The sequence below is a fragment of the Ochlerotatus camptorhynchus genome, unplaced genomic scaffold (genome assembly GCF_037179485.1).
Source record: "Ochlerotatus camptorhynchus isolate MF236.1 unplaced genomic scaffold, CSIRO-AGI_Acam_v1.1 ptg000392l, whole genome shotgun sequence".
Lineage (NCBI taxonomy): Eukaryota > Metazoa > Arthropoda > Insecta > Diptera > Culicidae > Ochlerotatus > Ochlerotatus camptorhynchus.
This window is the reverse complement of record NW_027040879.1, coordinates 2,282,089-2,298,827: the sequence shown is the minus strand read 5'-3', so window position 1 is coordinate 2,298,827 and position 16,739 is coordinate 2,282,089. Positions and strand designations below refer to the sequence as shown.

At 39.3% G+C, this 16,739-nt stretch overlaps 1 protein-coding gene across 6 annotated transcripts in view; it reads left to right on the top strand.

Moving 5' to 3' along the window:
- Pde11 (Phosphodiesterase 11) overlaps positions 1–16,739 on the top strand; it is a 439,247-nt gene that overhangs the window by 264,382 nt on the left and 158,126 nt on the right. For 2 of the 6 annotated variants that reach the window (XM_065233208.1, XM_065233209.1), the window contains one exon: positions 14,630–14,836. The exons of the other annotated variants lie outside the window; for them this stretch is intronic. The gene's annotated coding sequence lies outside the window, so the exon portion shown is untranslated. The remainder of the gene's footprint in view (positions 1–14,629; positions 14,837–16,739) is intronic. 6 annotated transcript variants of the gene reach the window in all.

Sequence of the window (16,739 nt, the reverse complement as noted above, 5' to 3'; positions counted from 1 at the left end):
ACAATACCTATTTATTTTTTAAGGACATAGTCTGAGTAAAATTTTATTCAAATATGACTCACATTTGAGTGACATTTGCTCATGTAGGGTAGAGCACTACTTCGTCGTAATCGCCCATTTCCGTTCTATCGATCAGAAAAGATCAAATATATCAATGATTTCACGGTGCACAAATCAATAATAGGTTTGTTCTGATGCGTAAGTTCATTACCTACAACATAAATCCTGTTAGAGCGCATTATATGAATATTTACGCTCATTGTTCTCAAAACAAAAGAAGCGCTCCTAGCGAATCCCCTTTTTCTACGTTTATCCGTAGGACGAAGAAAATCTAATGGCGTTTCAATGCGTTAGAACGGAATTGAAACTCGTAGAACGGATTTAGAATCAAGAAGCAGTGTTAGATTTTAGACAATATCTCAACAATTTGTGACTCTTTATCAAATCCAACGGTACGTATGGAAAGGTCAATGAATTTGGAAGTCATCTGTGAAAGAAATATTCCATTTTTTGTTTAAACTCGTTTAGAAAAGAGAGGTAAAGCGCGGGTTGTGCTTAGTAGGACGGAAATTAGATCAAAAACCCTATGAGGAACAGTTATTCATATTTGAGTATAAATTTACTCAATCTATGTGTGATCTACGTTTTTGAAAATTAGAGTAAACGGACACAGACCGTTTACAGACGATCTACGAACATGCCAGCAGCGCTTTCACTGAGAGTGCATGTGGCTTTAGAGCCAATTACTGTGTCAAATGCTGTATGGAAACTAGAGAGGAGAATAAGAGAGAGTAGGGTAGGATGGTGAAAAACGCTCCGTTTAAGCAAAATCGTCAATTGCTTACATATGGAAGCTAAAATCAAAAAGAAAGCAATTAAGTTTTGATCATTACAATGTTTTCCACGAAGATCGAGAGATTTCAAACTTCAAAACGATGATTTTTCATGATTTTCAAGGCATTTTTTAAATCGATTCCAAAATGATAGCGAGGTAAAACACCTGATTTGGGGTGCATATTGCACCACTTGATAGAGACAAACCATAACCTGCAAGCAGAGGAGATAACGGCAATACATTTTTTTAAAAGAATCGGATGGCTAATATATGATTTCATGATCAGGAATTTTTTGTCAAGCCTCTAGAGAAAACAAGCCCAATCCGTTACCTGGAAAAAGCATCTGAAGAAAAGTGATCGATATTTTTCTGCAAGTGGGCATTTACCCCAGGGGTGCATTAAGGGTTATTATCACCTAAGCATGTGGCGTTTTGGATTTCTTACTGAAACGCTTCAGTCAGTTGAAACAGTGTCATTCGTGACTATATATATTAGAGTGGGTCATCGTTATATGGAAAAATGCAAACATTACCTCACCAATCGAGAACAACCCTTTTTTGGTTCCATTTGGAGTCCCAAAAAACTGCGCAAAATTTGGGGGCGGTTGGTTTTAACTCGGCTTTCCGCATTGCGTTTGGAATTTGTATGGAAATTAGAGTGGGAAAACCAACTTTTTTTGCATTTTTATCCCTAGAGACCACAATATTGCATGAACAATGCAACTAAGTATGTACAAATATAGTCCAGGAAGTGCCTAACAACTAACCTAAAAAAAGTTCGGTGCTAGAATTACCATTGTATCTAAAAAAAATTATAACTATTCAAATATTTATGGTTTGAATTAAATATTGAAAATCCCCTTTTCTGCCAACACTGCCGGTGTACCAATCGGAGTCAGATTCCAAACTGAAATATTCTCGGAGCTTCTTATCTTGCCGGATCTTGGAAGGGTTGTATACTAGATACGACCGCAGGGTTGGCATTGGATAACGTCTGTTATGTGTTGTACTTAATTGTGTATATTATATCTTAGGAATATTCCTTAATAACTCTTTTGCGAAAGTTTGGTGGCCCTGAAAAGGGCCGTTATGTTGTTTACAATGATGGAACGGGCGACCTTGTTGGACGCTTATATAGTAGAACAGAAAATATCAGAGGTGTCAGATCCTCGCATCTGAGGTCTCGGTTGGAGAAAGTATGAGAATATAAAAAAATCAATCGATTTTCACCATCTTTAGACAATGGTTTACTTTTAACCATTTTTCAATAGTTTACAGAATGAAATCAATAGTTTTGAAGCATTCAGCAAATTGCTAGAAATATTTCCAATCGATTGATGCCATTATCTCGTAAATCTATAGAGAGACGGTTGAGTTATTATCGTTCAAAATATTTTAATTTTTCGTAACGCATTCAAAATGACTGTTTTCAATTTTGTACCCCCGTATGTGGCCGAAAGACGTTATCCAACGTCAAAACCATTGCTCTATCTCATATGTGTAGTCGTATAGGAGGGATGTAACAATATACCCCGCCCCTTCACTCATAGAAGTGAAGTTTCAAACTGAAATAAGTTCAGAGTTTCTTATCTTATCTATTTGGTATGTTCAGGATGAATTATTCAGGAGCAGATGTTGTTTGAATTATTAGCAGTTGAAAAATTTTAAAATTCTATACAAAGCTTTTATTTGAAATATTAAACTGCCATTTGGGCCACCCGCATAAAGAAAACACAGAAGTAGTCGTTCGCCAAACACCAAAAACAGGAGAAAACGAAAACTGGCTTCACCAGTTTCGTCTCAGACACAGGTACAGACGGATTTGGCTTGTTGGGCTAACTTTAAGTGGGCTACGTTTCAGTTAGGCTTCCAAGTCAAACGTCATTTCTAAGAGTGCTGATTCCTTTTCGAAATTTCGACCGGCTTCATGCAAAACCGGAAAACGAGTGGAGTAATGATACAGATTATTTCAATGCGATACAACGAGTTGCTTCCTCGATAGTTGCCAGCGATATGAGAGGTGAAGCTTATTTCTGACTTACCAAGAGATCCACCCGAGACCGAGTTCAACAGCAATATTTGCTTCAGGGGATAGAACAGCATTGAAAAAAGTACCATGAGAAATCGTAGAATACCTATATTAAAATGAAATATAATCATTACAATCCAATGACATTTGTGTCAATATATCTCTACTCGCTCTTATAGTATTGAGCAATAATTTCATTGATATAAGTGAGGGGCGGAAAGAAGCCCCCCCACCGCTAACTACACCTATTAAATGGAGCACATGTTTTTGAAAACATCTGAACATACCAACTTGACAAGAACAGAAACACCGAAGTTATTGCAGTTTGAAGCATTACTTCCATTTATATTAGTGAGGGGGTGGGGAATAGTTAGCCCCCCATCATTTCTTAATATGCCTAGGAGATTGAAAAATTGTTTTTGAAAAATTCATCTAAACATACCAAATCGATAAGATAATAAACTCCGAAGTTATTTCAGTTTGAAACTTTACTTCTATTGATATGAGTAACCCCCCTCCCCCCCCCCCCCTCTGACTACGCATATGAGTTAGATCTATTGTTGTTGAAAATTTCATCTGAACATACCATACCGACATACCGATAAAAATAATCAACTTCGAAATTATTTCAGTTTGGAGTCTAACTTTCATTGGTACACCGGCAGTGTTGGCAGAAAAAGGGATTTTTGGCATTAAATTCGAAACATTGATTTTTGAACAGCTATAACTTTTTTAAGGGCTATTGTAGCACAATACATCCTTCAGCAAAGTTTTCAGGCACTTTTTGGGCTATGCTTAAACGTATTTAGATGCGTGGTTTGTGCAAAATTCCTAGTAATAAAGATGCAAAAAAGTTGGTTTTCCAATACTAATTTCCATACAAATTTCAAACGCAATGCGGAAAACCGGGCTACAACCAATCGTCCCCAAATTTTGCACAGTTGTTTGGTGGCCAAATGGAACCAAAAAAAAACATTGTTCTGAAAAAATGATCATGATGACACATCCTAATATATATGACGATTTAATGCGATTTGGAAGGATCAAATTGATCAAACTTGGAGAAATTACTAACACACTTTTTTTTTATTATAGTCACTTTAACACTCTTGGGTCATTCAAATATTTGCTCAAAGTTGGTTAACAGTACGGAAACCATTGTTCAATCAATTTGTTCCAGCACATAACATTTTTTCGGGCGATCAAGCTAGTGAATTAAACTGAAATTGTCACGCAGAATATGGTGTAGAGAAGCAAGCTTTGAGTTGATTTTTCCAATTGGTTCGGTTTGTTCGGATGATGAGATTTGTGCTTCTGAAAACGTGAAATGAAGGAGTAAATTAGGCATCGCCGAGACATACCTTCAAGCCAATTTCGGTTAGGGACGAGGCGTGTGAGAACAATTGAGCCACTTTAAATCTGATTGTCATTAAAAACATTGTATCTCTGTTATTTGTTACCCAATCATTTCGAGTAATTTAAGTAAAACTCCTGGAATATTGATGGATTTAAATATTTATGGATTTAATTAAATGCCAAAAATCACTTTTTCTGCCAACACTGCCGGGGTACCAATCGAAGTCAGATTCCAAGCAGAAATAACTTCGGAGTTTTTTATCTTATCGATTTAGTATGTTTAGATGAATTATAAAAAAAAAAAAAACAATAACTCTATCTCATATGCACAGGTGGGGAGGGGGCTTACTATATCCTCCACACCCTTCTCACTCATATCAATAGAAGTGAAGTTTACAACTGAAATAACCTCGGTGTTTCTTATCTTGTCGAGTTGGTATGTTATGATGTGTTATTCAAAAATATTTGCTTAGATAGTATCCGTTTGACCCCCTCAATTATATCAATGAAAGTAAAGATACAGACTGAAACAATGTATTTTACATATCAATCACACTAAGTAATGGATAAATTTGCACCTTATTGAAAAAAATTGCAGAAACAATAATTAAAAGGTAATGAATATAGCGTAAAAGGCTAAAACAGCTTCAACAGGGTCCATAATAGGTCAATTCAACCTATTTTCTCTATGTTTTAAACATTATTTGACCAATGTTTGATTAGTTGTAACATTTAGTGTTCATGATTAGTAAACATTGTAAGCAGCTGGTACCACTTTTCTAGAGTGAATGAACTCAAATCCATTTGTGCATGCGTGTCACAGGTGGTGGTTTTATCAACTAAGATACATTTAGATTTACCATTAAATTCATTCTAGTTCTAGAATCTCCATGTGGAATATATCTAATCTAGGTCAGCCACGTCAGGTCGTCACCGTTAACTTAACTAGGTAAATGATCTTGTAAATTATAGCTGTTATACTGAGCCTTATGCGGTTTCACATTAAATCTGTTTGTACTTAGACATGCATGGCTTAACCTTTGAGACAAGCGTATATTACTAGGTCGTTTCCTCGTTTCGTCTTTCCCGTGTCTTTCCCGATGCGTGAACGCGCGAGCGGCGCGACGCGGCGCCGTGCGCTTGGTGCAGCGCGTTACAAAAATTGCTATAACTCGGCTCCCAATACTGGTGACAAAAATGTTGAAACGGTTCTGTATGGGAAAAAAGTCAGGGAACAATTCTAAAAAAAAAACAATCTTAAATCGCGCGGGGAACACCAAAAAAATTGCATTTGTTTATAAAAAATTGTAATTATTATAAACAAATTACATTTTTGATGAATAAATTTTAGTGATTTTGGAAGAAACATGTCTTCTTGTGATTATATCAAAACTGGAGATAAATTCATTGGCCCGATCTAGAGATAAGATTTTTTTTTCGAAAAAGGGTCCAAAAAACTTAATTGTTTATAACTTTTGTTTAAATGCGCATTTTGCCGAAATATTTTGGGTTAATGTTTGTCGTGGTAAGAGCAATATATAGACGTATTTTGAACAGAATCCAATGATTTGTGAAAAATCAGTGGTCCACTTCAGGAATTTTGACTCTCAAGACAAAAATTATAAAAAAGGGGGCTTAAACATGAGCCCTGGGGGAGACCCATGTAACTAATTCGTGAAGTTGTCGAGTTTCCATGAGAAAAGGTCATATATTTCTCAGACAACAAGTTGCTCAAATAGTTGTTCATAATTGGTGAAAGCCCACTATCGTGGATTTTATCCGAAAGGACATCGATACAAACAGAATCAAAAGCCCCCTTAATATCCAAGAAAACTGAACCCATTTGCTGTTTTTGCGCATAGGCCAGTTGAATTTCAGTTGAAAGCTACGCAAGACAGTCGCTCGTTCCTTTGCCTCTCCGAAATCCAAATTGCGTATCTGAAAGTAAACCATTCGACTCGACCCATTTGTCTAGACGAAAAAGAATCATTTTCTCCAACAATTTCCGTATACAGGACATCATCGCGATGGGACGGTACGAGTTATAATCCGACGCGGGTTTACCGGGTTTTCGAATGGCGATAACTCTTACTTGCCTCCAATCATCCGGAACAATGTTGTGCTCCAGAAATTGATTGAATAAGTTCAACAAGCGTCTCTTCGCGACGTCTGGGAGATTTTTGAGCAAGTTGAACTTGATTCTATCCATTCCTGGAGCTGAGTTGTTACATGAGAGGAGAGCAAGTGAGAATTCCACCATCGAAAACGGAGAATCTATTTCGTTACTACCCGACGGACTATCACGAACGTTGGTTTGAACCGACACCGAATCCGGGCAAACTTTCTGCGCGAAGCTGAATATCCAACTGTCTGAGTACTCCTTGTCTTCGTTGACCGGTGATGACGCGTTGCGCATTCTCCTGCCGACATTCCAGAGTGTTCTCATGGAAGTCTCGCGCGACAAACCATCGACGAACCGACGCCAGTAACCGCGTTTTTTGGCTTTAATCAAGCTCTTAAAAGTTTTCTCGAGGTCGGTGTACCGCTCGAAATCCTCGACCTTACCGTGTTTGCGGAAGCGTTTAAACGCGGCGGACTTCTCGCTGTTCGCGTCGGTGCAATCCTTATCCCACCACGGAGTGAGAGGTCGTTTGCGAACGAAAACACCCGGAACGCGTTTCGTCTGTGCTTGAAGAGCGCAGTCAACGATAAGTCGCGATAAAAAGGAGTACTCATCCAGCGGAGGGAGTATCTCAACCGAATCAGTACCACCGAGAACCGCGGACGCAAATTTTTGCCAGTCGATGTTTTTCGTGAGGTCGTACGCGATGTCAACCGAGCGAGTGGAAGATGAACCATTGGTAATAGAAATTTTGATTGGCAAGTGGTCACTACCGTAGGGATCTTGAATTACTTTCCACGAGCAATCCAACGATAGTGAACTCGAACTGAGGGAGAGGTCTAATCTACTTTCTCTTGCTGGAGGTTTGGCCACTCGTGTTACTTCCCCAGTGTTTAGAATTGTCATATTGAAGTTATCGCAAAGGTCGTATATCAGGGTTGAGCGGTTGTCATCGTACAGTTCCCCCCAGCCTGTACCGTGGGAGTTAAAATCTCCTAATATCAACCGAGGCTCAGATAAAGCTGAGCAGATATCTGAGAGACCTTGGCGAGAAATCGCAGTTCTTGGAGGAAGATATACTGAGGCAATACTGAGGCTTTTACCTCGAATATTTACCTGACATGCGACAACTTCAATGCCTGTCACGGAAGGCAGATCGATTCTATGAAAGGAATGGAGCTTATTAATCCCGAGAAGCACCCCTCCATACGAATCTGCTCGATCAAGGCGAATAATGTTTAAATCGTGGAAAGGGAGATCGGTGTCTGAAGAAAGCCATGTTTCACAAAGAGCAAATGCATCACAAAGTGAGTTGTGAACTAAAAATTTGAATGTGTCAAGTTTCGGTATAAGACTTCTACAGTTCCACTGAAGAACAGAGATCATATCCCCGACCTCATTCGGAAAATTATCCATCAAAGGATATGATCGATGCAAGGAAGGACCACCTAGAAGCTAGTTGCTTCAAAAGAGTTTTCACAAATGGAAGCACTAAATTAATAATGTTCCTAGTTGAGTCAGAGACGTTGGATATATTGAAGATGCTCTCCACAATTCCAGAAAACGTGAACATGGCATCATGTTCTTGCTGATTATTCAGCTGTTTTTCTGGCTGAAAAACTGGGATATCTGGGGTTTTAGATGATCCCGGAAGTGGCGGAAAGTCCTTGTTAAAATTACAAGATTTAAATTCCGGTGGAGGGGGTTTCGGTACATTTCCGCTACCTCTTAAATTTGTCAAGGTAGGTTGGTAGTCCATACGAGAGGTCTTACGCGGATTTTGAGTGACGTTTTTTTTTAATCGCTTTCTCGTGTTGCCATTAAAGACAAAGGGACTACCTTCACCAACCTCTGAGTCAGAGCCCTGATCATCATCTGGCAAAATGGAGTATGTGTTTTTGGTTTTTGGGGTGGTTTGGGAAGATGAAGCGGTGTTTTTTAAGAGTTCTGCAAGTGACCTCTTGGAGCGAGCTTGCAAAGACCGCTTAAGTTTTTCTCCCTGCTGTTTGTACTTCGGGCAATCAACCAAAGCATGCAGAGTATCCTTGCAGTAAACACATTTTGGGGTAGCCCGGCAAGGACCATCTGCATGCAGCTCGCCACATTGATCACAGCTCGGTTTGTTGGAGCAGAAGTCAGCGGTGTGACCAAGTTGCTTGCATTTTGAGCAGTTCATTACCCGCGGTACAAACAAGCGTACAGGCAGTCGAACCTTCCCAATTACGACGTAGTCAGGTAGCGCCGATCCTGAAAAGGTCACACGGAACGAGTCTGACAGAGAGTACGTTTTTGTTCGTGCCAATGAGAGACACTGATTGCATTTGGATGCAATCCAGAATCTTCACTTTCGGAAGGGCACGGTTTTTAAAAATACCGAAGGATTCGGCATGAAGGAAATCTTCGCAAGTTAGACTCGCTTCGGTGACCACTCCTTCGATTTCTACGTCGCAACTGGGGATGTAGACTCGATATTCCATCGTAAAAAGCTCATAGGCAACAATCCGGTTTGCCTGTTTCAGGTCATCAACGGTAACGCGCAGTTTGTTTGGCGTCACCTTAAATATATCGGTTACGGCCGAAAAATGTTTTGTCAGATCCTTCGAAATCCGAGAAATATTCAAAGGTTTTTGTTTGGGCCGGAAAAAAACAACCCACGGACCTTTTGAGTCGCTTGGGTAAGCTTTATGGCGGGGGGTCGCAGAAATTTTTAAGGGAACGGTTGGAGTAGGGGGAACAAGTGGACGAAGGGGCGATGGTGGAGAAGGGGGGGCAGGGGGTGAAGGAGGTTGTTGTTTAGACATCACCTTTGGGTAAGCTCCAGTGCTCGTTTTGGGGTCCGAAGTAGAGTCCCCTGAGGTATCCATTTTCTCTTCAGTGAGAAGCAGATTTTCGAATGATGGAGATTCAACAGACTCATCATCGGAGATATCTGCTAGCGAAATACCCCCGCCATCATTTGTTTCATCCATTGCGGGGTCTTAAGTACCTCCGCAACAGATTTCGACATAAACAAGAAGAAAAAAAAAATGCGTAAGGAAAACAAAAAAAAAATAAAATAAAATAATAATAAAAAAAATATATATATATGAGAAAAAAAACTTATCCAGAAATATACGGTAAAAATAATACTTAATCCAACAAAGCAAAAAAAAAAAAAAAAGGGCCAGGAAAGTTAATCAACACTATAGGGAGATTAATCAGACTGCAAAAAAAAACAGTAAGTGCAAAAAAAAGAAAAAAAAAATGAAAACTTTTTCAGGAAAAACAAAAAGGTGTCAGAAAAGTTAATCAACGCTGTATGGAGATTAATCAGGTTGCGGAGAACGGAAGATAACCGTTTGTTACTTAATTCTCCACACAAGCGCACGGAGTGCGGCTGATGACGATGATCTACTGATGTGAGGATGATGGTGATGATCGTTCTATTGTTGCCCTCGAGTGTTTGCAACAAAGCACCGGCTGGCTCGCCGGCTGGTGAACTCGATGACCTTGATGTTGCAGTGGCGTGATGCGATGAAATTTGTTGGCTAAAGATGAACAGCTCATCTGCCGGACTCGGCCGGAAATGACTGCTTCCTTTCTCGAACGGTTGTGCGGCAGATGCAATTCCGCGATGCTCACTACACTTGTGTATACTATAACACCACTTAGTGTGAAAGCGGATTGAAAAAAAACCTCAATAGGGAAAAAAAAACTAGTACTGATAACGGAGTGCAAGCAACACTAGACCGAAACAGTCGAACGTTCGATGCGGAATCTCGTCGTCGACTTTGGAAAGCAACCATTTGGTGATGAGTGTGTGAGTGCTGACCACGTTTTACGTCCTTTGCTGCAATGGAAACGCCCGTTGGCGCTACTGCCATACAATGAAACCACTGGAAGCGACTCCCGTCCTGGTAAAGGTGGTTTATTGGATAGCGAAAGATAAGGTGTTTATTGTTTTGTACCTGTGCCAATTTGATGAGTTTTCAGTTTGCTCTCACTGGCAGCAGAATTTGTTTTCAGTGTTATGTCACAGTAAGATTTGTTTGCTCTCAACTTTGATATTTGATGCGTTAAAACGACCAAAGCGACAGCAACCTAAGTAATCATTATCAGCGGCACCACAACATCAAAATTAGTTTTCAATTTGATTTCAGAATTTGCTCGGGTTGTGTTTCGAGAATGTCTGGTTACTTTGTCTACGAAGTCTGAAATTGGCGTCTGGAATATTCGTCGGGAACTAGGGGCATCCCACTCTAAACTCTATATTTCTCGCGTTATACTCAGAATGTTCTTACGAATACCTAAGGTACCTGGAAAAACTTAACCTATAGTTTGTATTAGGCTGTTGCCACCGTTGCTAAACACATTTTAGTTGTTTATTTATCGGATGTCGTCCAGGATTTTGTGTGAATATTTGAAAACTTCAGTGTTAATATTTTAAGCTTTAACAGCTATTTTAAATGTTTCTTTTTGTTTTATTTGCATCAAGATATGGTCTTCGAATAAGAGAAGAACGTTGCAAAAATTATTCAACTATAAATTATAGCAAAGTGGAGAAGAATCGTCAACGGTGGAACAAACAGTGGCTGATTGTTTCGCCAATTTAGAAACCAATTGCATCATTTCCGCATTATACCTGCATTATCAAATATGTCACACTTTGATGCGAATTTTGCATGATCCATTCGACATGTTACTGGAAGAAGTCAGGTTGACAATCATAAAACCCTTCCCCCCGTTGTTCGTATGGTTTTATCGATAGTTGCGTTATAAGATTAGGTACCATTCGACTGTTATGACTTGGCCATGTAACACTAACTTAAGACTCTTAGGAGTATCGAATCTCAACAAGAAGTTGTGAAGGTTTACCACACCATTCGCATTGTACTTGTTGTCGAGCTTGTGGCATCTGGAGAGTCGCATCTTGTAGCTTCCCACCGAACGTGTTTATTCTGCCGTAAAGTGCCATAATTCTGCGCAGTTGAATTGAATTGAACATGATGGCAGGTATTAACTACTTGTGCATGGTAAAAAATTTAGATAAAACTGTTAAATACTGCAAAATTTAACGAAGTACACGGAATTAGTGCTGCGCACAATTATGCCCCTTTGCCGTACAAAGTGAACATGTTGTAAATATGAACTATATTTCTTCTGATTTGGAATCGTCAATTATCATCTGTTGAACCATTATTAGAGCTGGACATCATTGAAAAGCCATATCTGCTATGTGTTGATGTCGAATCCATTTTTTCATTGATTCTATCAGCTAACGGCAACGATTGTTAAACTTAAATTTCATCAATTTATTTTAACATATGACATGTGAATAAATAAGTATCGATTGTTCAAACTTTTAAATTAAAAACAACCAACCAATCAACTTCTTTCACGTGTCGCGTTTTGGAACGATCGAGCTATATAAGTCTTGCATGAAACGCTTCGATTACACCGGGATAATCTATTTGCCACTACGGATCAGAATGATAACGATGCTAGTGGTTTTGAAATCCTCAATCACCAACACCTTGTCGTTGGTGGTTCCAATTAGTAAAACAGGGAAATTTATGTTTTCCGATTTTTGTTCCCCGAAAAGCGTATTGCAATCAGTACAATTTCCTACTGTAAAAGGTTCGCTTCATCCTCGTAGTTCGACAGGCAAATGCGCAGCGTAACCTTGGTATCCTTGACCTGTATATGCATAGCCAAGAACTTATTCTTCTTCATACTTGCACAGCTTGTGCTATTAACAATATGATCCACTCTTTCGCTTAGCTGGCGACCCGAATTTTCAGCGATGAAAGCACCTCTGTGGCCAAAAATGCTACCAATGTATTTGTTTATTGTCACGAGGGGTAAGTCAAATGAAAATTTGATTAATATTTCAAAAGTATGTATTTCAGCATTTTATTTTATTTGATGACAACAAAGACATGTCAGACAAATTTTAAAGCAATATACACAATGTAATTAATGAAAATAATTTGACGCTTACTTTTGTAATAAGTGCTATATTTGCACCCCTCGGTTGTAATTGAATGATTGTTGCTGACCTTTTTAAACGCTTGCAACATTTGGAAAAGCCATGAATGGATCATATTGTTAATATGATATATTTGGTTAACACTCTTGGTTTCATTCTTGGGTCCGCCATGTCAATCAACGGTTCATTATTTTCTTGGGAATCTGGAACAGCTCTGTAAAGGAGTCCAAATTCATGATACCGCACTGGAAAATCTGCTCAAAACTAGAGAGGTTCTAGAACCTCTCTACTCTAATTCATCAGTAATTCGAATAACACACGATTTTTTACACTTTTAGATAAGCATACTTGAAATACATATACCAATTAGCACGATTTAAGTGCAATTAAAATAGATTAAAACAAGAAATAATTTCATTTAATAAGTTACGAAAACTATAAAATTGGCAGAGCTTACAACGACAAACAACAACACTAGCAACCGGTAACTACGATGGAAATTATGCAAGATTAAAAAATGTACTAGAGTACTAAAGTTTACGGTGGGATGCCCCTTGGTCGGGAATGTCTGAAATTCCCATGTTTTTCTGGACGCAACAATTTGTTTTACGTTGTTTTTTTTTTATGGCTTGACAGCTTAATTTTTGCTATCAATCAAGGTGGAAGACGTAACGACGGTTGAGGAGTAAATAGGAAATATATTTACGGTGGTTGTTTAACGACGGGGTTCGAATTTTTGGGTACACCGGTTTTTCGGCTCTGGCAGATTTAATAACAGCTAAAACGGTTCCGCTTCTACATCCGACGGTTTCGGTTTTATATTCGTCCTTCCAAAAGGATTAGAGGCAAGTTTTATCGATAATTTGATCCAATACCCTACATTTTGTTGTATATAATCTAAACCCGTCGGATATAGAAACGAAACCATTTTAGCTGTTATTAAGACTGCCAGAGCCAGAAAACCGTTGTACGTAAATATATCTAGTAACTGGGGAAAAATGTTTAGCTTGGTCACATTAATTCAGTAATGCACCATAAATGTTATAATCATAAGCAGGTACATTATTGATAGAAATCTTTATTTCACTAAAATAATTCACATGCCTTATAAAACCTTCAAGGCACACTAGCAAAGGTTTGATGGTGCACCAAGCACTCCACGAATCGGAAGACCAATATAAAATGTTCGTAATTGCGAATGGAAATACAGTTTCAGAAGAGCTTGAACAATTATTTTGTTCAATCGAGTTTAACATCGGCCTACTTTTGCGGTGCACATTCTTTGGTAATGAACAAAACAAGTACTATTCTAAAGTATTCTCTAGTGCAATATGCATTTTCAATATCCTCTGCATGATGTAGTAATCTCGTTGGCGTAGTTCCAATGGTAGAATCTCTCACATTCCAATAGCACTAGGACACAGAAGATGGGTTTTTGCTTTGATGTTCTGGCTGTGGATCGAGCATAGCATGCAGCACATGCACGCAAGATATGGATGCATACCATCTGGCAGGGATGAAATTTTCCAGTGAGCACACCACAGCCGGATAGATCCGCGTATACTATTATTGAAAACAGGATATGGATGAGAAATTGATTAATTACGTCCCACATGTTCTGCATTCATATGGATGTTGGTGGCAGAGCATGACAGTTCTTTGTCTTTACGCAATAACTATGCAAAATGTTATGTTATTCCCTTATGATTTGACCTGAAGTTCGTGCGTAAAGGAGCGTATGATAATCATCAGAATTATTCCTAACACCATCATACCATGAACAATGAACATACACTCTCTCACACCCACACACAAACACACACACACATCCCACGCTGCTCTCTGTGCATGAAAACCCCTTCTCGTTAATAAACATCACATGTTCCGTGTTGGTTTAGTGCTTCCGTCGTCATGCTCACCACGGTGACCATTCACACATTTGCTTCTAATACGTGCCACCCACCACCATCCGTTCGTAGCCCGGTTCAAAGCCTGTCCGTCTATTTGGTTGACGTTGGTTCATTCACAGCCGCATTCATAACGCATCGCATCCTTGTTCGTTTCATGTTCCTCACCGACGACGGCACCACCACCGAGCTAGTGTGAACTTTCCCGGTCGTGGCACTTGATGGAAAACGTTTCCTGTGTCCTTTCAAACATATTTTTTTTTTTAACTCCGTCTCTCCTTGCAAACTGACTGAGTGTGGTGGTTGACCAACGACTATTTTATAATTAGATTTTTCCGAGCTTTCGAGCCGCAAATAAGAGCGAGACACACCCGATTTTCCCCGTCTTCCGTCTCTGTTTGTGTATTTCTAGATTCACAACGCCAGCAGCCGGGCGGCAGAGGCCACCCGCGCCCGCTCGACCAGGACCGCCCTCCTGGTGCTGACCAGGGTCTTTACCAGTCGGCGGCGTACCGACAGCATCACTTTTACTATCACAGTCTCCAGCAGCACCGGCTCTGGAGGACGAATGACGCGGTCTCACAGCTCAGGACCAATTGGAAGGTTGCTCAAAAACTAGGTAAAACCGGAGGTTCAAATTGCAGCGGGATTCCGTTGGGTGGTTCGGTGCGATTGGATTGAACGCACGGTTGGGACGGGGGAGGATTGTTAATTGGATCGAACTTTTTCAATGATGGGACGTCATCGCCAAATTGGATGATTTCCGAAAAGCGTGTAAATTGTTCGATTGCGTTCATCTCTTTTTTAAAGTTTATTTACGTCAGTTTGCTTCTGAATTATAGGGTTGAAGATGGTTACATTTGGTCGTCTTTCTAGATAAAGTTGCAAACAAAGTTGAAGAGTCTGTGCCTAGGGGCACGAACGGAAGGTTGATGTAGGACCGCGATTGGCCGCTACAATTTTTTCGTGCTTGGTTCTTTTAGTTGTTTGAAATCTATAAACTTAAAACTCTTTAAATATTTCAAAGGGTGACCGTTTGAGTAAAAAGAGCCATATTTATTTAAAACAAAACTATTTAGTGGTTCTCAGAATTTCTTTAAAATTGGTAGTTTGGTGACCATTTCCATTATTTAATAATGGAATATTTATTGTTTGATGTTCATGGAATTTGTTGCATGCTTCTCTGTAGTAACACTGAACTGTATTTTTACCTTCATACATCAAGAAGATTTCTAGATGTGAGCCCAAACAATTTGCGAAGTTTTTAAACAAACCATATGAGAAAAGGTATTTGTCAAGCGTTTTCGCAATAATTTGTTTTCCAATCTTCATTATTTTATGTTTTTAAATTTTAGCACAATTCTTGAATTTAATTTAGTTGTCCTTTTATGATTTGCTTACAATACAAAAAAAGATAAGGTTACCTTACTAAGTATAACTTTGTTTTTGTACCTAAAGTCCCTGTAACGACGCTAATGTAGCCAAATTGGCAGGTATTATGCGTCAGACACAAACTTCACAATATTTTCTTGTTGCTTACACAAACAAAATATTATCATATAATCTTATTATTCCATAATTTCATAAAACATTTTCTTAGCCAAAATGAATGGAAGGCGCTTTTACATGCTGCAAGTAATGAACATATTAGTTTTACCCAAATAGTGCCATAAAAAATATTTATTCCATGTACACAGCAAAAAAAAAATGTAATATCGATCAATGTAATTCAAGCTGATGTATGAAATAATTATGTAATAGCAAAAAGCACATACAATATTACATCAATGGATGTAATTTTGTTCGCAAAAACGATGTACATCGTACAACGTTATATTGCACAACCGATGGATTGACCTGGTTCCAGCAGTTGGGATGTAATATTCAAAACTTTTTTTTTTCTGTGTATACTAAGCCCCACTTCAGCGTCCAGAATAATAACGGATACTACCCAAGTAACCAAAATTTCTGATAAAAGGCTATTTGTGGCTTAAGCAGCAGAGACGATGGAAAATCTGTACCGCGTAAACGACACACGGAAGTTCTACGAGAAGCTAAATAGTTCGAGCAAAGGTTACGTGCCGCAAGCCGATATGTGCAAGAACTTGGACGGTATCCTTCTCACGAACGAGTGTGTGGTGATTGAGAGGTGGAAGCAGTACTATGACGAGCACCTCAACGGTGAAGCAGCAGAAAACGAAGGTGGCACGGCAACAGACCTTGGAGCACGCGCAGAAGACGACAGGCTACCGGCCCCTGATCTTCAAGAAGTTGAGGAGGATATCGCCCGGCTGAAGAACAACAAAGCAACTGGTGTAGATCAACTACCAAGTGAGCTATTAAAATACGGTGGTGAAGCACTGGCTATAGCGCTGCACTGGGTAATTGCCAGGACTTGGGAGGAGGAGAAATTACCGGAGGAGTGGATGGAAGGTATCGTATGCCCAATCTACAAAAAGGGCGACAAGTTGGATTGCTGCAACTACCGCGCGATCACACTGCTGAGCGCCACCTACAAGGTA